The sequence below is a fragment of the Oryctolagus cuniculus genome, chromosome 4 (genome assembly GCF_964237555.1).
Source record: "Oryctolagus cuniculus chromosome 4, mOryCun1.1, whole genome shotgun sequence".
NCBI lineage: Eukaryota > Metazoa > Chordata > Mammalia > Lagomorpha > Leporidae > Oryctolagus > Oryctolagus cuniculus.
Genome location: NC_091435.1, coordinates 154,571,611 through 154,594,072, shown reverse-complemented (window position 1 = coordinate 154,594,072; position 22,462 = coordinate 154,571,611).

Genomic DNA, 22,462 nt, shown 5'->3' with positions numbered 1-22,462 from the left:
AATGACTTGCACATGACCATGAGATTTGCTTCACCAAGAAGTTGATGAACTGAAGCAACAATAGAATGCTGTCTTGTAGGTACAGCTTGGGTTCCAGTGGTATCTTGCAGGCTTAAAGCACTGTTATCCAAAGTGTGCTATATAAGAGAGCTTGTGGAAAATGTTGTATATTTTTCTTGCAAAAAAATTTGAAATCCATACATATTGGGAGTCTTTTATGAAAATGCCTTTTATGAAAGAATATGCATAGATTTAAAAATTTTCAAACCAAAGTAAACTTTTAATTCAATTTTCCATAAACTTTTCAAAAGTACCCTCATTTGTTTTGCACCAGTAGCTATTGTATCTTGCTCTGTCTCCAAATGCTAAACAATGTGGATCTAGGAACTAAGGAATGTGAATTAGAATGGTCCGTTCTAACACCTGTTTCCTACGACCCACTTATAGAATGCATATTTTCTATCCCAAAGCTTTAGGCTTTGAGGAACTAGAGAACCTTGTTTTCTGGGAATGGAGTTTGTTGGTAGGGATTCTTCTACCATGAGAAACAATGACAGTTTCACTAAATCTCACGCTCTGGCCATCACCTGGTTATTTAATGTTCTTCATTAGAGTAAAGCAACAAAATTACAAGGCTAGCAGGAAAATTGTCCCTGATGGTCACGAGGAAAGAGAATTGCAGTACATAATGAAGGCAAGAATGACTGGCGCTCAAGGGATCCACTGAGATACCTCTCGGTGTTCCCGTGCCCAGTTATAATCATGATTAGACAATTCCAGCGGGCATAAGTTTAAAGGAGAACATAATTGGGGGTTGGACCACAGAGTAATGAAGGTTTGGGTTGTCTTATAAGGCAGACAACATGCTAGATAAGGGAAAGGGGATCTAGAATGGATAATAGAAGAGGAGGATAATTAGTACTAACATTTGAACGGCAGTGGGCAAGGACAGTAACATATGGAATTAAAGCTACTGGGCAAGTCTTTCTTTCTCTCTTTTTTTTTTTGCCAATGAAATGGGACACCACCATGAGGCACTAAATCAGAAGAATAAACCTAAAATGGGGCACAAAGGATCTGAATGGTACAAGAGATTGAGCATAGCAGATACTGATGGTGTCCTATTCGTGTCCCTCAATCATTTGTCATCATTTGTCATTTGTGGGCACACCAACCCAGTAGCCCTCAGCTACAAGTTCGTGCAGCTAATTCCCTGGAGATACTCAGTCCACAAGCTAGAGATATCAGGGAGTAAATCTACCCTACAACATCCCTCATTCAATGATTGACAAAAATTAGGCAACAAATGCTCCAATGACCTTGCTGGGGCTGATAGCTGGGTATGCTGGGGGAAAAAACTCAGAGACATGTTTTATTTACACCATTACTAAGCCTTGGATGCCCACTATTGGAACTTGCACAATGCGCATTCTTTGTGTGCCACCTTCTCTTCCCTGCCACACTTCCCAATGACCCTACAAGTGCTTGCTAGAAGCACTTTCCCAAATAAAAGATTCTGACCACATCTTTATCTCTAGGTCTGCTTTGAGAAAATTCAAACTAAGATACTTCTACCCTCAATTCAGGGTCTCTGACTTTCCTGCTTGCTCTGCTGAAGTGAAATATGAACAATGAGGGGAAAATAAGAGAGAGTACCTGAAAGAATGTGTGGGCAGGAAGGGATGGTCTCCACTTCAAAGTGTTCTCTCTCAAGTGGTGTTGGCGATCCACCTGCTTTGCTCCAAAGGAAGCTCGGGAATCCTGAACATTTTGCTTCATGTATGCAACCCCCAGAGTCACAAAGAATACATTTATTTACATGAAATTGTTAGTGCAATGTACGGTATGTCAGTTGGAAAAAAGATTAGCTGAAAATAAACTTGACTAGAGTCACTTCATTATGGTTTCCTTATTCTTTTTTTTTTTTTTTTTTTTTTGCTTTTACACTGTTAAGTTACTCTTTTACATTCCACAAGGGTTTTATATATTTTTTTTATTCACACATAATAACTGCACGTATTTGTGGGTTACAGTGTGAAATTTAAAGATATTCACATAGTGCATACTGATTAAATTAAGATAATTAGTATGTTTATCTCCTTATCATTTCTTTTTGTTTGGAGCCTTTGGGCACTGTTCTCCCAGTTCCTCGTACATTGTATAACAGGTTATTGTAAACTACTATCACCCACTGAGATGTAGAACATGAGAACACTTTCCTTCTATCTAATTTGTGTTTTGGTTCCCATTATCCAACCTTCCTCTATCCCTTTCCATCCTACACTTTTATCAAAGAATAAAATACAGAGATAGTGAATTCCACCCTTTCCCAACTGTCAAGAACCCAGATATTGACTACTTTTGTGCTCCAAATCTTTTTGTACTTACGCTTGCTTACCACCTCCTGGTTGCAATGTAGCTGCCACACTTTCATCTCACTTCCATTGCATGCAGAAAGGGTGTCATACAGAAAGGAATGGCACCTACTGGGAAATCTAAACTTTCCCAGAAGTCCTTGGCCATTTACATTCACTAGGACTATGTCCCATGGCCATCTATAGCTGCAGTAAACTATTTTAGCCAGGTACATAGCTACTCTGAACAAAGAAGAAGAAATTGATGAACTAATATTAGGTCGACAATTATCACCATCTTCCATGTAAGGTGAACACAAATAAAACTCAAATTATCTCACGGCAAGTTTTGTACATCCCTCTAAGGTCATTTTATAAAACCAATTTCTGAGTAATGGACTCTAGAGATGCATATGTGGCTATTCTAGGCTCTTCATGCAATTAGATACCAACTTAACAGATGCTAGTATGTAACTAATAAAAACCAAGATGGATGAAAAACCTGTAATAACATTATAAACACAGAAGGAATCAGAAATGGAGAAACAAGTGGAGGATGTGGAGCTCCCTCAGCAATCTAAATGGAACAGTGAATAATTTTCACTCAAATGTAGAACTGACTGTAATCACAACAAGCAGAAGAGCTTTCGGGTGGACTTTTTGAATGAGGTTGAATGGTTTCAGCACCGAAAAAAAAGTTCTCCATTTAACCCCTGTATTGTGACTGCAGAGACAGACTTACCCAGTACGTTGTGTATGTGGATGTATTATGCTTGTGCATGCATATGCAGGGGTGTATGCATGTAGGAGTGAACATGCACCCTTAAATTAGTGGTGTTTTCCAGGTGTATCATTTCAAAATCAACCTTCTTATTAATTCTCAATGTCTACATGATTGCAGGAGTGTTGGGAAACCATCCCTTGTACTCCCAGGCACAATTCATTTGTTGTAAGCAATAAAATTTCCAGAAAGCAATAACATCATTATGCGTTTTTTAAAAAACTTTCTGAAATATGTGCAGTTCTTGTTTTACTTTCTGAAATACGTACAGTGGCACTTTTGATCTCTCCAGAGACACTGAACAATGTCTATGGATAGAAAGATGATCCTTCCAAGATTCATAATTTTTTTTTTCTCTTTATGTGTCTGCATCTCCTACTACATGGGTACTACACACACATGACAATGTAGAAAATATACACATGCTTTTTTTCATTTAGAATTTGAAGTCTTCAGGAAATTCATTGGAGTGGCAATAAGAAATGCAGACTCATGCATTATTAATCTCTGCTATAAAAATGGAATTTACAGTAACATGATGTTTATGGCTTGTGTTTCTGAGATGCGGGGACAGGTGCCTTTTTTTGCCAGGCACTTTAAAACAGAACTGTGCCACTTCATGCTGATGGCCCTGCAGCATCAAACAGCACCAATGAAATTGCTAAGGGTCTTCCAAACGAATTTCTAGATTTCATTATCAAAAAATTTGCCCATTTGTATGGCCTGTCTTAGTCCAAACTGACAGCATGAATTGGAGTGACTCCAAATCCGCTTTTGCAGGGATATCTCACAGACGGCAATGGCAGTTGTAGACGTGTATTACAGAGTTCCATTACATTACCTCATTGTATTTCCAAAAAAAAACTTTTAAAGTTAGAAGAAGAGGATTGAGTACTGTTTTATTTTGTTGTTTTAAAGGAGGACTTTGAGAAAATTTGATTTTAAAATTTCCTGCTGGGAAAGGTTGATCATAGATGCACCAGGTTGTCTGGAGTACTGAACATAAGGACAAAAATCCTGCACTTCCAGGTACATCACCTGTGCTCATTGTGAGCTCATAAACTGACTCGATTTACATAGAAATCAGTCATTTGCATATCCACCTCTCTATTATGTCTTAAAAGTTTTTGTAAGTTTAATATAGGTTAGGTAGTTTGGGCTAGATATTTCAGCCTAGACTTGCTACTGATTTATCTCCTAATCTCTCAACTTTTTTTTTTTTTCCTACAAGCCCCATGTAGCTTTACATTAGGGTAAGCTGTAAAACATTGCCTTTTTTTTAAAGTTAAAGGTGGTTAAATGTAGATCATTTTATTTGGCTCATCCTAATATTTGGCCCCAACTAGAAAATCACTGAATAAACTATGACTACCTTTCTTCCTTAAGAATTTGCACCTGATTACTGTCCTCTGAATGGTTCCAGCGAAGGCACTCTGTAGTGATTTCATAATTCCCCCTGCAGGAAACAAGGTATTTACTGCACAAGGAGTCAGGCAATTCTGACCCAAATTGTGGTTGTCCCATTTCTATAACCTTCAGTTACTAATAGTGACTCCTGTGTAACTCATAGTGTTTGTCATGGATTTTCCTGATGTTTGTAACCATGTTTTCAAATGTCCAGGGAAAATAAAATATTTTCTTTGTATAGATGGAGAAACTATCTCCAACCGTGTCAAGTGTGACTTTCCGATGGTTACCAATTGGGCAATGGCAAATGTCAGAGGCCTCCTACTATCAGCCTCTAGTTCTTCTCAGGCTCAGCTGCTACCTCCTCAGTCCAACAGAGCTGTCGTATCTTTAACTTTCCATGATAAACCACAAAAATTCAGTCTCCACCGTCATTTCACCTCTCATCTCTAAAATGGAAATAATAATAGTGTCTACTTCAAAATGCTTTTGTGAGGATTAAGATAATCAATATATACAAAGCATTTAAAGTACTGCTTGAACCAGAAGAGTGATGTGTGTGTGAGCTGTCCTTTCAATACATTTTACTCAAAACCTCCTGCTCTGGGAATATGAAACTTGATGAGAAAATCTACATTTGAATTTTATTACAATATATTTTCATACACATGAAAATAACAATGCAAAAATATAGCAAAGGATTGATTATGAGTAGGTGCGCTACATTCTGCTGTAATCAACATCTTCTATTTCACCATCCAGTGAATTCATCTATATTCCCTTTTTATAGTCTTATGGTAGACTGAAGAATAATTTTAGGGGATAATAAAAAAGCCGAAGCTTTTATCATAGCACCTGGAAGCAAGCATGCTGTGGGCAGGTGCCGAGGAACCATTCTCCATCCCTGCTGCCAAACACCTCAGCCCTTTCACCGCCATGGCTCTGTTCTTGGACATCACTAAAGAAGCTCTTGCCAACCCAGCAGGGCTGTTTGCTGGTGCAGTGTTCTAGGCATTGAGATTACGAGATGAGTGTTCTGGCTGCATCCCACAACCTGTGATTTCTACAAGGACAGTGGGATCAGAGCTGCTGATCCCTATGCTCATTTCAGGATGTCCAGATAGGAAAACTTCAAATTGGTACTTTCTGGATTAAAGCCTATTACCCTGAGGCTGCTTCCTCAAAATTCCAAAAGTAGTAACTAAGTAAGACAGTGATATCAGCTTGCGCATAGATAAATCTTTTCTCATATAATACATATGCACTTTACTCCAAATAGTTGCTCTTCGATATCCACCACCAAAAATACTTGATTTTCAGGTTACCAATATTTTCCTTTTGGTTTATTAAAAATTTCTTGGTCTAACCTTTGAAGATGTTATCAATTATGTGAGGATCGTTCTGTTGGAGCCCTTGACAGCAGGAGTGTCAAGCAGATGATGGATGGCTCACAGAATGTCAAACCCAGGATGGGAAGTATGGCCTCATTGATTGACATTCTGCTCAACTACTTGTGGCAATGCTGTTGGTGTGCAATGGCTCATAGGAATGAGGAATTTAGTTGGGAAAGAGATAAATTTTGTGGGTAAAAGAAATGAAACGGTGCATTATATTCATGTTTGGTTGGTAAAGTCTTGAAGAAGATAGAGAAAGCAGTAAGGACAGAAACCATGGAATTTTGAGAGGATGAAGTGAGGACGAAGGCCCAGAAAGGTCTGGGAAAGATCAACCCATTTTCTTGACTGTAGATATCATAATTATTTCCAGGAATAAATGAGGCCATACAAAAAAATTTTTAACTTTTGTGTGAGAAAAATTCCTCGGTAAAAAAACACATTGGTACCATTTGAATAAATAACGTTTCCCCCGAATTTCTTTTAATGCATTAAAAGTGGAGGTTAAAAAATCAGGGGAAAAGAAAGATAATAATGTTCCAATCAACATAAGTGGAAAACACTTCCTCAGCTGAATAAGTAGCATTTGCCTTCTTTTTTTGGTGCTAGGAGCAAAGTTTAGTCAAGACTGAAACTCTTGTTTCAGTTTCAACAAGTTATCTTGTTGATAACTTCTGTGATTGAATATGCCCATCGACATTCATGTGTTGGAAACAGTCCCCAGTGTAATAACTTGAGGAGATGGAGAGGTAATCCCCCAGTGCCCCTTAATGCCATTATCATTGTGTTCATTGTGGGAATGGGCTCCTGATAAAAGGATGTGCCCATCAAGATGTTTCTCTGGCTCACATGTGCTCACTTGCTCCTCTCTCAAATTATGATGCCACACAAAAACCATCACCAGGTGCTGGTGCCATCCTAGACTTCCCAGCTTCTAGAACCACAACCTGAATCATTTAATACATGTGCAAGATTCTGTTGTAGAAGGAGAAAATGTTCTGCCATAAGGTTGCAGGATTCTTAAGCCTGAAAAACTCAGTGTTAAACTCAACAGATTTCTTAGCTGCAGAGCTTCTCAGGGTCTTTAAAAAAATGAATGAGTTTTACCAATCTCCAGTAGGGGTCTACAGAATACATTTTCCAAACTTATTGGATAATACACCCATGTGTAGGAACGAATGTTTTCCCAACACATCTTGAAAAATGTTACCCAAGAGGTCTCAGCAACTCCTTTTTATGATATCTTGCTAGATCTCATTAAAGGGTATTTAGTATCATGTGGGAAGCACTTCATGCACATTATTTGTAATTCTCAACCATCTTGTATGTAAGGCATGCTGCATGTTGTAATTATGGAAAGAAACTCAGAGAGGTGAATAGATCCATGCAAGGCAACACAACTAGTCAATGACTGAGCTAGGTTTTCAACAAACATGTGCATCAACTTTCTGCCTTCCTTTTGTTTCTATAAAACTACAATTTCTTTGCATAGACACTGTTGAATGCCAGGGGCACTCACTCTGTGTTTACTGGGGAAGGTAGTCTTCTTCTATCCACAGAATTAATTATAGCAAGGAATATCCTTTTGAGAATTTTAGTACTTAATTTAAATGATCATTGAAGAAGACAGACTGATAAGGAAAACAAAGGAATGAAATCACTCCATATGAAGCAATATATAACCAAATTTCGTTGCTGAGTAAGACTTGAAAATTATTTTTAAGGCCACATTAATGCATCAGTCTACAGGCTTTTCCCCGGCTCATGCTGCTCCTTTGCCAGATTCAGATGTTATTTGATAAGCAACAGTTTAAGAAAAGCCATTTATAAAATATCCTTGCAATGCTCAGAAACATGTTCAACTTGAAAGCATCCTGGAGAATCTGTAGGCTCCCAGGGACCATATCCTACACATTTCTTGTTTTTCCTTGAAACGAAGCATCTGCTTTTTCTGTCCTTTCACTGTTACTTGGAAAGCCTGCCCAGAAAGTCTAAATCTGTTTTCCTGCTGAAATAAACCTTAGTACTTTACCCTTGCTTCAGTGACATTAAATGGTTGACAAAACACAACTGCCTGTTCAACAGCCCTCACCTCCCCAACCATACCTCTCTTCATAACAAGGATCTTCATGTTCCAAATGGATGGCTTCTGATGGGAACTGTTCAATAATCCTGCTTTCCTAAATTTTGTGCAATCAAACTAAAAACTACTCTCATCTTCATTTCAACTGCACTGTTATTTTCTCGCATTTGATCCTGTGAATTTAAAAATGCCCAATATTATAAATTGTTCAAATTTTCTTTCTTATGTGACACAAGCTGTCTTTAACACGTTACCTTGACTCTGTATCAGCCATAAATGTGGCATCTTAGGCTCGTAGATCATGACTTTGAGTTTACTTTCTTGTTGCTAAGACAGTTCAGGGTCTGGGAGCACAGGTTGAGAAACTTACAGGGGTATCCAACCAGAGTGCCTCTTCTTTGAAGATTCCTTCACATTCACTGTATTGGCTTTTCCTTTTTCTTTCATTTTATTGTGGTAAGAGTACTTAACATGAGCTATAATACTCTCTTCAGAGAGTAGCACTTTTTATTTGAGAGAGAGAGAAGACAAAATTTCCATCTATTGGTTCGCTCCCCAAATGCTCACAATGTGATAAGCTGGCCTAGGCCAAAAGTGTAAATAATGAACCAGAAACTCATCCAAGACTCCCACATGGGTGGTAGGGACCCAAATACTGGAGCCATCATCACTTCTCTTCAGGGTCTGCATTAGCAGGAAGCTGGAGTCATGAGCTGAGTGAGATACTGGATTCATCTGCTCAGATTCTGGATGTGGACATCCTAACCAGAGACTTAATCATTAGACTAAATGGCTATCCCACAAACATCTACGTGCACACTACATTATTGTGTTATCAATTATAGGTCCAATGTGATAGAGCAGATATCCAAAACTTATTCATCTCGTTTAGCTGAAACTTTGCTCCCATTGATCAGGACGTGGAAAGATTTTCTGTGTCAAGTGGTAGAAGATGTTAACAGGAAAAGGAGAAACTGACCTGGGGATATGACTAGCATTGTCACATAGATGTCACTATAGATGCCCAGTGAACTTTGAAAATAGAAAATGAAGACTTTTTTGTGTAAATATGTAGTAAACAATACTGAACATATGCTTTTTTTAAAAAGTTTCTTCAGGGGGCCAGTGCCGTGGCATTGCAGGTAAAGCTGCTGCCTGCAGTGCCGGCATGCCATATGGGCACTGGTTCGAGTCCTGGCTGCTCCACTTCGGATCCTGCTCTCTGCTATGTCCTGGGAAAGCAGTAGAAGATGGCCCAAGTCCTTGGGCCCCTGCACACCCGTGGGAGATCCGGAAAAAATTCCTGGCTCCTGGCTTTGGATCGGTGCAGTTCAGGTCATTGCAGCCAATTGAGAGAGATAGAAAATCTCTCTCTCTTTCTTTCTCTGCTTCTCTTCTCTCTGTGTAACTCTGACTTTCAAATAAATGTTTCTTCCATGTTTATGTGAAATTTAAACTTAATTGGTTTTCCTGCCTTTGTTATTTGATAAGCTGCAACCCTAGATAATGGGAAGGCTGTACACAAAGTCAGGAGGTGTTCATGAGTGAGAAAAACTGAAATGGGAGTTGGCTGTGTCATGAAGGGTTTGGAACAAAAGGACTTGAGAGGCAGGAATGACAGGGAGGAACGAAAATATGCTTCTCAATTTCAGAAGTTACACTTTACAGAAATATTTAAGAAATAGACTAAAAATAACTTAATGATTTTTATAAACAAATATCATTACATAAACATCTAATGTTAACGTTCTATCATATTGTCGTCGGAAACATCAACTTGGGCTTTTGGGAATTCTGAATTCGAGCTTGTTTGTGTTTTACAAGTCATTTGTCTTTTTATGTAAAATAATGACAGCAGAACTGTATTTTGTTAAGTTTAGTGCTTTAAACAATAAAATTACATCCTTTGGAGAATCGTTTATGTTCCAGGACTTATTGTCAAGCTAATAATCTGTGTGCTTGTCCTGTAATCCAAGAGAATATTTATTCTAAGCACATGATTGATTCTTTTGCAAATAGACCCCTGAGATATTTTGACCAGGGAGACACATCAATTCCCAGAAAATCGTCTACTTGACTAGGAAAAGCCTAAAGAAAGAAATTCCAAGACTGCTTCTGAGGACAACTAGAGACAGTGGAAGTAAGCAGTTATTAGAGCAGCAGGCTTGAGGAAGTGAGAGATTTCCTAGGAAAGAAAAAAATAAGATAGAGACTAGGAGTGTAGGGATGGACGTGTTTCCTGGTGGTTGTGTCCCCCTGTAGATTGTTGAGGTAATCCCTTCCTTAGTAGGGCTGAGAGTTCTTTCCTGGAATGGACATACACAACCCTGCCCTCCACAGTGGGTTGAATTGCTCCAGTCCACACTGAGCAGTGAGACCTGAGGGGACCCTGAGCTAGGTCCACATGCCTCAGTGGTAGCCGTGGCTCATGACCTTAGCGCTTGCCTAAGATCTCAGAACGGCATGGCACTGGGCGAGGCGGGTGGTCCACGTAAGAATTGTGATTAAGTTTCCCACCATCACAGCAGGATGAGTCAGAATTAAGTTGATTTGAGAAAATAAAGAAAGTGAAATTTCCTGTACACCTGTGACCTACGATTTAAACCCACACCGCATATTTGATTCATTTGAATTTTGCATTTCTCAATTACTGGGAGGAAATCTTTTAGTTTTCTTCCTCATAATTATGCCTAAGGTATCGTGATATGGAATACCAATTTTCCAAGTTTGTTCCTAAGATAGTGCGTGTTCAGGAAAATCTTCTGGATTGCTTGATTTTGATGCCAGTAAGACAGACTAACTAATTGTGTTGCCTCTAAAATGTCGAAATAATTGAGTCTCTGTTTTTGCCTTTTATTCAAGTCCTAAGGTGTAGTTATCAATTTAATAATATTTTCCTAGCATTACTTCAGCAGTCAGAGAAGAATATAATCCAAAAAGCTCCCTGTATTCACAGAGACAATGCTCTTATGATGAAACCACAGAAAGAAGTTGTAATTAATGCAAGAAATAATGTGAACAATCTATTAACATAATCTGAATGAAATCCTTCCACTGTTAAATGCAGACACTAAGTGCTCATATAATACTTTATTAATTAACAAAGTATTTATCCACAGGGAAATGAGGATAAGAGACCATACACTTTGTCAGACTACAGGAAAATGTATTAGTGCTTCATAAGAAATGCATACAATTCAAACAATAGCATGATTATCTTTTAAAAGCAATTACATTTAATCTCAGAAGAAAGAATAAATACATTAATTCTTCCGTGTTCCCTGATAAGCCACTGAGATACATAAGCGATCATTTTCTTTTCCTACAGGCTGGTGGCAATCCAGTCTGTGCTGTTCAGACAACTTATACAGTGAAATGCCACTTAGCACACAAAAACACATTATGAGATTAACTGACTTTTGGCTGAATAGAATTCTCTTTCCTGGGAAGCTGCGGATCGTACTTGACTTTACACGTTCCTTTCAGCTTTGGGGACTTGGAGGATAAGGAGGTGTATTGCCTGCAATAACTGTGCTTGCTGCTGAATTCCAAGTGTTTCCTTGCCATGTGGTGCACTGGGCTGAGCTGAAGACCATCCTTGAGGACGCCTTTTGTCTGTAAGGCTGTAAACGGATTGAAATCACAGTCGTTCTCTCTCTGATTTCTTCCTTTTGGACCCACCGTTCTTCTTGGTCTTCCAGCACTGGGAATCGACCAGCACACAGCACATGGCTCTTCAACACTGGCTGATCGTGGTACCTGTGGGATGATCCCCCTACAGGCCATGCAGCCAGAAAAACAAATTCTTGACAACATTGCTCTATTCGCCACCTCATGAGGGGGCACCTGGTTGTCATAGCTCACATTTCCCTCCTGTACCAGGCCCTTGTCAATCAACTTCAAAAGGCCTGCACCAGCCTCTCCTGCAGGAGCTTCCTCTGTTGGCTGCTGGCTCCTCAAATCTGGCCCTTTCCAGTTCATTCCTCGACCCAAGATGCAGGGGACTAAGTGTCCTCACAAGTCCTAGCTCCACATTGGGTCCCTCTGTAAAGCTTCAGAGAGAGTATGGGGACTAATGGTCTGCATAGTTCCAGAGGACAAAACACAGAATCAGGTGCCTATGTCCTTGATGCCACATGATGTGACACTGAGAAAGTACTGGGTCTGCTAGTTGTTTTCCTTTGTTTCCTAGGAGGCTTATGATGAAGAGTTATTATTAGGTATGGGAAAATATTTTGGAAAAGTATACAACATTAAATGCATTGCACCATTGCTGATAAGCTATCAGTGAAACCTGTATCCTTTATGTCTCTGTTTGCAATATTTTCCCTAAAGCACACAATCATCACAATGTCTCATGAGAGAAAATGTTGTGAATGTTATGTGGCCAAATTCATTCGGCAAACATGTGCTCCTTTTAGAAGACAGGCGCTGCTTATTGGTCTATTAAAGGCTCTGAAAAGGTACATTAAATAAGACATGTGTTCAATTAATGTTTATTAATTAATTATCTGAATATCAATTATATTATTAATATATAATAAACAATAATTAATCATTATATTATTAATAATAATTATTATCTTCTTTCATCATTCACCTTTTTGAAAAAAGGCATTAGTGGGGCTGGCATTGTAACAGCAGGTTAACCTGCAGAGTTGCAATGACAGCATCCCATATGAACACCAGTGTTTTGAGTCCCAGCTGCAGCGCTTCTGATCAAGCTCCCTGCTAATGTGCCTAGGAAGGCAGCAGACGATGGTCCAAGTACTTGGACCCTTGCCAACCAAGTAGGAGACCCATATCGAATTCCAGGCTCCTGGCTTTAGTCTGACCCAGCCCTTGCCATTGTGGCCATTTTGGGAGCTATTAAAACCTTAGGAGGAGCCGGCGCCGTGGCTCAATAGGCTAATCCTCCACCTTGCGGCGCCGGCACACCGGGTTCTAGTCCCGGTTGGGGCGCCGGATTCTGTCCCGGTTGCCCCTCTTCCAGGCCAGCTCTCTGCTATGGCCAGGGAGTGCAGTGGAGGATGGCCCAGGTGCTTGGGCCCTGCACCCCATGGGAGACCAGGAAAAGCACCTGGCTCCTGGCTCCTGCCAGGATCAGCGCGGTGCGCCGGCTGCAGCGGCGGCCATTGGAGGGTGAACCAACGGCAAAAAGGAAGACCTTTCTCTCTCTGTCTCTCTCTCTCACTGTCCACTCTGCCTGTCAAAAAAAAAAAAAAACCTTAGGAGATGGCGGATGTCCTAAATAGCACTCTGGCCTCAGAATCAGCCCTAAAGGCACTCGGATCTGGCTGAAAAGCCCATGAGAGTATTTCAGGCATGGAAAGCCAAGACACTCTGGCAAAAAGATCTCTGTGAGTGAGATCCCAGTGGAAAGAACAGGTCTTCAAAGAGGGAGGTGCCTTTCTCTGAAGGGAGGAGAGAACCTCCACTTTGACTATGACCGTGTCTAAACAAGATAAGAGTCGGAGAACTCAAGGGGCTTCCATAGCCTTGGAAACTCATAACTGGTGCATAGGGAGATTACTGATGCCATAAACAGGAGTGTCAATTGGTAAAGTCAACAACAGGAGTCACTGTGCACTTACTCCTCATGTAGGATCTCGGTCCTTAACGTGCTGTACACTGAGGCTTAATGCTATAACGAGTACTCAAACAGTATATTTCACTTTGTGTTTCTATGGGGGTGCAAACGACTGAAATCTTTACTTAATGTACACTAAACTGATCTTCTGTAAAAAAAAAAAAAAAAAAAAAAAAAAAGAAAGAAATTTTCAATTCCCAACTTGACTCTCACTGGGATTAAACATGACAATAGGTCTGCTCTGATTTCATCATCATTTAAAAAAAATCATCTATTATTTTTCACTTTATGTTTCTGTGTGGGAGCAAACTGTTGAAATACTTACTTAAGGTATACTAAGCTGATCTTCTGTATATTAAGATAATCGAAAATGAATCTTGATGTGAATGGAAGGGGAGAGGGAGTGGGAAAGGGGAGGGTGGTGGGTGGGAGGGACGGTATGGGGGGGGAAGCCATTGTAACCCATGAGTCGTACTTTGGAAATTTATATTCATTAAATAAAAGATAAAAAAAAAAAAAAAAAAAAAAAAAAAAAAACCTTAGGAGAGCTGGCGCCACGGCTCAATAGGCTAATCCTTGGCTTTGCGGCGCCGGCACACCGGGTTCTAGTCCTGGTTGGGGCGCCGGATTCTGTCCCGGTTACCCCTCTTCCAGGCCAGCTCTCTGCTGTGGCCCGGGAGTGCAGTGGAAGATGGCCCAAGTGCTTGGGCCCTGCACCCCATGGGAGACCAGGAGAAGTACCTGGCTCCTGCCTTCGGATCAGCGCGGTGTGCTAGCCACAGCATGCCGGCCGCGGCGGCCATTGGAGAGTGAACCAATGGCAAAGGAAGACCTTTCTCTCTGTCTCTCTCTCTCTCACTGTCCACTCTGCCTGTAAAAAAAAAAAAAAAAAAAAAAAAAAAAAAAAAAAAAAAATGAGAAGAAAAGATATGGAAATACACACAAAACAGCAAATATCCTATAGAGCTAAACAAAACATGAACATATCATAGTTTTACTTTTATTATTTTAATTTGTATTTATTTGAAAGACAAGGAGCGAGAGAGAGAAGGAGAGAGAGAGACAGAGAGCGTGAGTACTCCAACCTGGGGTTCACTCCCCAAATGCCCACAATAGCCAGGGTTGTACAAGGCCAGACCTTGAGTTGAGAACTTAATCCAGGTTTTCCACATGGATTACAGGGACCCAAATGTTCATCAAGTGCCTAGTGTGTGGATTATAGTATAGGTGATTGTCATTACAGGGGATAGAGGTCCTATTTTGAGATGGCCACAGTCACAATGAGAAAAGCTGCTCGCATGTAAACAGAGTATGAGAGAGAAGCCCATCCCTTGAATCGTGGCTGTAGATGCTGTTTATTGACACTGCTCTTAGGGTTCCATCTTCCGGCCAAGATCATACAGTGGGAAGCAGTGGAGCCCCAGGAGTCCATTTCTGGTTGTCTGGTGTCAGAGTACCTGCTTAGGCCCTGGCCACATTCTCTCCACTGCAGCTCAAGAGCCTTTGAAAACTGAACAAGTGTGGCCATGGTTCTGCAGTCTCAACTCCAGGAGCAGGAGGTGGTGATAGAGGAATTTTTATTTTTGGTAATTTTATTTTGAATTTATTTATTTAATTTTATTTGAAGGGGGTGTGGAGAGAGAACCATCTGCTGGTTCACACTAGCCAGAGCCAGGAACTCAATCTTTGTCTCCACGTGGGTGGCAGGGCCCCAACTCCCGGGCCATCACCTTCTGCCTCCCTGGGTACACATTAACAGGAAGCTGGAATTGAGAGAACAGCCAGGACTCAAACCCAGGCACTCCAGTAAGAGATGCAGGCATTCCCAACAGAATCTTAACTATTAGGCCCAATGCTTAAGGTTAACCACTAAGCCCACTGTTGTTTTATTTTGAAACAATAATCAGAATAATATTACTTTTTAAAAAATTATTCATTTGAAAGGTACAATCACAGAGGGAGAGGGAGGGGGAGAGGAAGAGAGAGAGGCAGAGACAGAGACAGACAGAGAGAAAGAACTTCCATCCACTGCTTTGCTCTCCAAATAGCAGCAATGGCAGAGAGCTGGGCCAGGCCAAAGCTGGGAACCTCAAGCTTCATCCTGGTCCATCTTCTGCTGCTTTTCCAAGTACTTTAGCATGTAACTGGATCAGAAGTGGAGCAGCAGGGACTCGAACCAATGGCCATATGGGATGCTGGCATTGCAGGAGGCGGCTTAGCAAGTTGCTCCACAATATAGCCCCCAGAATTGCTTAACAGGAAGTAATGCTGAAGTTCAAGAAGTTGGACGTAGTGTCCATCAATCACCAAATTTTAGAACCAGAAAGCTGAGAAGGATGCTATCCACAGGTCTGCCCCCCTTATACAAGCCCACTTGTCTCCTGATTCCTGTTCAGCTCTTCAATTCATTTACTCTCTTCATTTTTCAAATACACTTGGAAGTGTATTATTTTTAAGACAATATAATGTTTAAAATCTAGCTTAGATTTCTTCAGTTTAAAAATGCATAAAAATTTTCACCAAAGAGCAAATGTCTTACTGAGTTCTCATTGCAATCATTTTTTTTTCTTTTACAACAACCTCATGCTTAAAAATGAGTTTCAAAACTGCCCTGAGGGCAATCTGTTTAGGCAGGGGATCTTTATTAGTGATCTGTTGATCTAATAAGCAGGATTGGTACCATTTCCAAGCAGAAATAGCAGGTACATGGTCACAGTCCATTAGCAGGAATATGAAGCCAGTAACACTGAACTTTTTTGACAAGCTGGAGGATGTTTTCTGCTGTATCCTTGAAAGAGTTGCATGTTGTATTTCCCTACATGGACAACAAACTGTCCAGGTAATGATACACAATGGGGCTCCGAGGAATGTGTTATGTGTAGCTGTACATAAGTCTGCTCCTGTTAATTCTGAAACCTGGCTTTACTCAGGAGAGAACTTGAGATTCTCACAGTCAAAACTTCATGTCCCAACACCTTACTCCAATGGCTGAAGTGAGCAGCCTTATCATCACTCCTTTCTGTTGAGTGACAATATCAAGGAGAATCACATTTTAAATAGATAACTCATTAACCTGAAATTCTGGCAAGATTTTATCCTTAGAGTCAGGTAGAAGTGAAGCAGAGAAATTCAAATCTCCCATATATATATTTTTAAAGTTTTGTTTATTTGAAAGTCAGAGTTACAGAGAGAGAGGAGAGAAAGAGAGAAATCTCCCATCTGCTGGTTCACCCCAAATGATCACAATGTGTGCAGCTGGGTTGGGCCAAAGCCAAGAGCTTTGTCTGTGTCTCCCATGTGGGTGATAGGGGGGCAAGCACTTGGGCCATCTTCTGCTGCTTTTGCAGTCGCATTAGCATGGAGCTAGAGCAGCCAGGACTTGAACCAGTGTCCATACTGTATGCTGGCATTGCAGGCCATGGTTTAACCTACTGTGCCACAGCCCCAGTCCCAAGCCTATCATATTTTGAAGATGTAATAGCCTCATAAGAGAAGGAAGGTCTATAAAAGATCACTTGAAATAACTAAAATTGGAATGATAATAATTCTCACACTTGTTCCCAAGTTGTACGTACAGTCGCTGAAAGTCACTATTAATTGTACTCATTAGCAGTCACTACTTTATGTCAGTGATGATAGAGAATTAATATGCCTGAAAGACCTCAATTCAAAATGGCCAGGATTTATGTCCTCAGCAATGCTTCCTAGATACGTCCCAATAGATCACCCTTCTACAGGCTCTCAGTGAGCCTTGAAGCACTCATGACATTCACAGAAATGAGCTCAACACCAAGATGCCTACATTTCTCAGTCTCTCGATTTACTCTTTACCATTCAAATAGTGAGCTTGACTCCCCCCATCTTAGAGGTAAATGCAAGGACCATCCTGCATCATTTAGGGTTCCCAGAAAAAATTCGCTCAATATCTGTCACCTCCTGGCTGGGACGCTGATTCCAGCTCAGTTTTGATCACCTTCTGCCTTCTAATTGCCACTCCCAGCACAACTTCGCCCCTTTTGCCTTCATTGTCTGAGGACAGTCAACTGTCCAGGCTTCCTGGGCCATGGGACTTTCTGGGAGAAAGAGTGGAGAAGTCCTAAGCAACCTCAAAGGAGTGGCTCATCTATTCTGTGAGACATTAATATACAACTCTCTTATGTGTATCAATGATCTGAAAGGTTTGGGATAACAAATTTCAAATGAAAGCAGAGACAAAATCATAAACTTAAGAGATGAGGTTTCAATGGTTAAGGGTCCTCATCCTCTCTCTCCTTACTTTTGGTTTCCTGACATGCTCCTGCACCAAAGGTTTCACCATGGAACATTTTCTCCCATTTCCTTTTTTTCTCTCTGAATTCCAAGATTCCCACAAAGCTTTTTTTCCATTGATCTACCAAGAGAAGAATCTACAAATTGCCATTACTTTGTAATGAAAAGCAATTTAATTTCATTTGTCTCTGTTTTTCTAGTAGGGTTCATTGTTTGAGCTCTGACTTAATTACTCAGTTTTTCTGAAGTAAGCATGATCAACTATGAGAGTCTACGGAAGGGTACAGGATCCATCTTGAACAATACAACAAGCTCTACTGGCTCTAAAACTCTGGTCTATCTCCTCCTAGGGCTGGAAAGATTCCAGGTAAAATATCTAGGCAGGTTACAGTATGAGAGAGTATGTTTCTGCCTGTTAGAAAATGGCCTTTGGCCGGCGCTGCGGCTCACTAGGCTAATCCTCCGCCTGCAGCACCGGCAACCCGGGTTCTAGTCCCGGTTGGGGCGCCGGATTCTGTCCCGGTTGCTCCTCTTTCAGTCCAGCTCTCTGCTGTGGCCTGGGAAGGCCGTGGAGGATGGCCCAAGTGCTTGGGCCCTGCACCCGCGTGGGAGACCAGGAGGAAGCACCTGGCTCCTGGTTTCGGATAGGCGCAGCGCCGGTCGTAGTGGCCATTTGGAGAGTGAACCAACGGAAGGAAGACCTTTCTCTCTGTCTCTCTCTCTCACTAACTCTGCCTGTCAAAAAAAAAAAAAAAAAAAAGCCTTTGGCAGCCTTCTTGGTTAAAGAAAGAAACACCTGGAGGTGCAGAGAAGTTTTCTTATTGGCGATCCCTGTACCTTTCTGTCAATTATATACTCAATGAAAGTATGTTAAATCAAGAATAGCCTAAAATACATACAAATAGTACAGTGAAGTAGTTTTAATTAGGCAAAAAATTACCTTAAATTATACGAGGTCCAGTGTTCAGTGGGGTCCAGAGTTAATTCCATGGCTCCTGTATCATCAATAGCCAACAAGTACCTTTGGTTCTACCATCATCTGTACTTTTACAGTCTTTCCTCATTGTCACAAGGTGGTGGTACCAATTCCAAGAGACAAAGATCACACGGCCTCAACAATAGGGGAAAATGGGGAACTTATTAATTAGGGAAGAAAACCTTTCCCAGTGCCCCCCACCAGATTTCTCTTTCAGACACTTAAGGTTACAGGAGGGAAGAAAGGAAAACCAGTCTTAGAAGAGGGAGGCAGCTGTGACCACTGACGTCATAAATAAGAATGTCAACTGTTAAATCAACAACAGGAGTCACTGTGCACTTACTCCTCATGTAGGACCTCTGTTCTTAATGAGTTGTGCTATGAGAATTAACAGAAAAACTTGTCTTCAAATAGTATTTTATACTTTGTGTGTCTGTGTGGGTGCAAACTGTTGAAATCTTTACTTAATATAGAGTTGGTCTTCTGTATACAAAGGTAATTAAAAATGAATCTTAATGAAGAATGGGATGGGAGAGGAAGTAGGAGGTGGGACGGTTTGGAGGTGGGAGGGCAGGTATGGGGGGAAGAATTGCTATATTCCTAAAGCTGTACCTATGAAATTTGTATTTATTAAATAAAAGCTTTCAAAAAAAGAGAGGGAGGCAGCTCTGCTTATAAGAAATAGGAAAGGCATAGCTGGCTACTTACTGGGCAGCAAGAAGACTTCCTCTCACAGGAAAAGTGGGCTTCTATCAGACATGTGGAGTTATGAGGTTTCCCATAAAATAAACATACATGTGGACTCTGACAATTTCAGCCACATTGTAGCAGAGACTGGCCAGATGTTTATTAGAGTAATTTCTTCTTCTAAGACACACAGAAAGACTGGGAACATCAAGCTGACCACTGGCACCCATGGGAGTGTGTACCCTCTGCCCACTCATGCGTCCTTGTTATGGGTCCTGGAAATTTTCCCTTTCTCAGCTTCTCTTGAACTAGAATGGGGTTGTGTGACTGATTTCCAACCAACGGATATTATGTAGAAGTGCCTTGGAGGTAGTCTTCCCAAGAAAGCCACATCTCGGACGTAAGCCTGAGATGCAGGCGTGGTCATTCGCCACGCCAGTTAAGGTGCCCTTTGGGACACCTGCATACTATTTTCACCTGGGACTGAATCCTAGCTTCACATCCAGTTCCAGCTTTCTGCTAATTATTATCATGCTGCAGTATACCAAGAGGCAGCAGGTGATGGGGCAAGTACTTGCATGCCTGCCACACATGGGAGACCCAGATTAAGTTCAGGGCTCCTGGGCTGAATCTCGACCTGCCCTGGCTCTTGCAGGCATTTGGGGAGTTAACCAGAAGATGGAAGATCAGTCTCTTGCTCTGACTTCTTTCTCTCTGCTTTTCAAATAATAGAAAAATTAATAAATAAAATTCTTCAAAGATACACATGAAAAATGACATTTATTGATTTCCACAACAACACAACAATTTCTAAGTTTATTTCACCTTATAATATAATTTTCCTGCCTTACTGAATATGCTCACTTAAGGTGAAAACTGTTACTTAGACTCCAAATAGCTCTTCTTTTTACTAATGGCATGTAAGGTCAAAACCGAAACTTCATTCATTCATCATGATGTATCCCTGTGCTTCCAGAAGTCAGCTTCTATTTAAAAATTGCCTGGAATTTATATAATTAAGACCCCTACCCTTCGAGTTTATTTGTGCAAAGAAAAATGGATTGAGCCCCTTGAATTATTTTTATCCTCTCCAGAGAAGTTACTGTAAGTTCAAGAAGAAGCTGAACTCAACTTCATTCTTTAAGGCTTAATAAAAGAGCACATTATGGGATCCGTTACATAAGTCTCTACTTTTTTATCAATCTTTATAACCGTGACTTTTATCATTATGCCATTCAAACATTCAACAAGCCAGCTTTGTGGACAAATTGTGCTAGTCTCTGGAGACTATAAAGTTGGACAATATCCTAACTTCATAGAACTTTTTATAAATTAGCAATGAAAACTTCATGTCCTATGAGCAACCCTAAAAATGCACACATTGTACAGTGTAGCACTCAAGAAAAGTGACTGAATCTACTAGGAAGATGATTCTGTACTGCCTAGCACATGTGAAGCCTAACTCAGCAATAAGGATGGCTTGGTGCTCACTTACATTAACGCTTTATCCTTATTCTAAAGCTCTGTTCTACTCAATATGAAAGCGCTTTTGTTTGTACCAGAATTGTTGCTGTCTTCAGTAGTGTGCTGGTGAACTGGCTCTCCAAAAGACACAAGCTTTTGTAGCATTTGCCAACTTCTATGGTGTAAATATTTCCATCACTTTCAAGCTATAGCACTCACAACTGGTGGGTGGGAAAAATTATCAGATATTTAATATTGTACTTTCATGGGCCTAAATAAGCTAGCTACAGCACATGAGTAGCATAATTTGATACAATTTTCCAAAATGATGTATTTCAACAGAAGATACTGTTTAATATTTACAATGTGATGGAGAGGATGATTACATCCCCTTTTTGACCACTAATGGGCTTGAAGCTTAGAATATTGTTTTTGTTTACGTTAGCTCACAAGCAAGTCTTGGAACAACGATATGAGGCTAAGGATTTTGGGAGGTGACTCCATAAGATGCCAGTAGAAAATTTGGTAAGTGAGCCACAGAAAGGAAGAGAACTCAAAAATTAGATGACACCAAGTCAGTAATCCCTGTGGGAAATTGGAGCTTAAATCCATTGGGGGACCCTGGAAGCCAGTGTAGAACATGCATCTCCGAGTTATTCCACAGGAGAAGCAATGGGACTGGAGTGTGTCTACCCCAAACTCCCATCTGTCATAAGTTGGGGTTGTTCCCAGAAGGATTCTAATTATCCATAATTTCAGTCTCTTGTACATTCGGATATATTTTCAACCGTAGAGAAAGCTTTTAGACATAAATTTCCAGGGGTTTGCAGTTGGAAGTGAGCCTTGAGTGCCCTCAAATGGTAATGCCCAAGCAGGAATGCATGGGGTATTGACAGCATATACCACCATCTAAATACCAGGAGTTAAGGAATTAGCAGATTTAGGATTTGCATACAAACTCATACTATGGTACTATAGGAAAAATTTAATTTAATCTTAATTTAACTTAATAAAACTTAATCTTGTAAGGCCAAGCTCTGTGTTACATGGAAGGAAATTATTTTTATATTTAATAGAGGTCAATCCTCCTTCTTTGAACAGTAGTAAAAGTTCCTAATGAGCATCCCAATAACTTTGCTTCAAAAACCCTAAAATGTGAGTAAGACGCATTATAAATTAAAAAAAGTAATGATTTATTCATTTACTTGAAAGTCAGAGTTACACAGAGAAAGAAGAAGCAGAAAGAGAGAGAGAGAGAGATCTTCCATTAGCTGTTTTACTCCCCAATCGGCTGCAATGGCCAGAGTTAGACTGATTCAAAGCCAGGAGCCTGGAGCTTCCTTCACATCTTGCACGTGGGTGCAGGGGCCCAAGGACCTGGGCCTTCTTCCACTGCTTTCCCAGGCCACATCAGAGAGCTGGATCGAAAGTGGAGCTGCTGGGTCTCGAACCGGTGC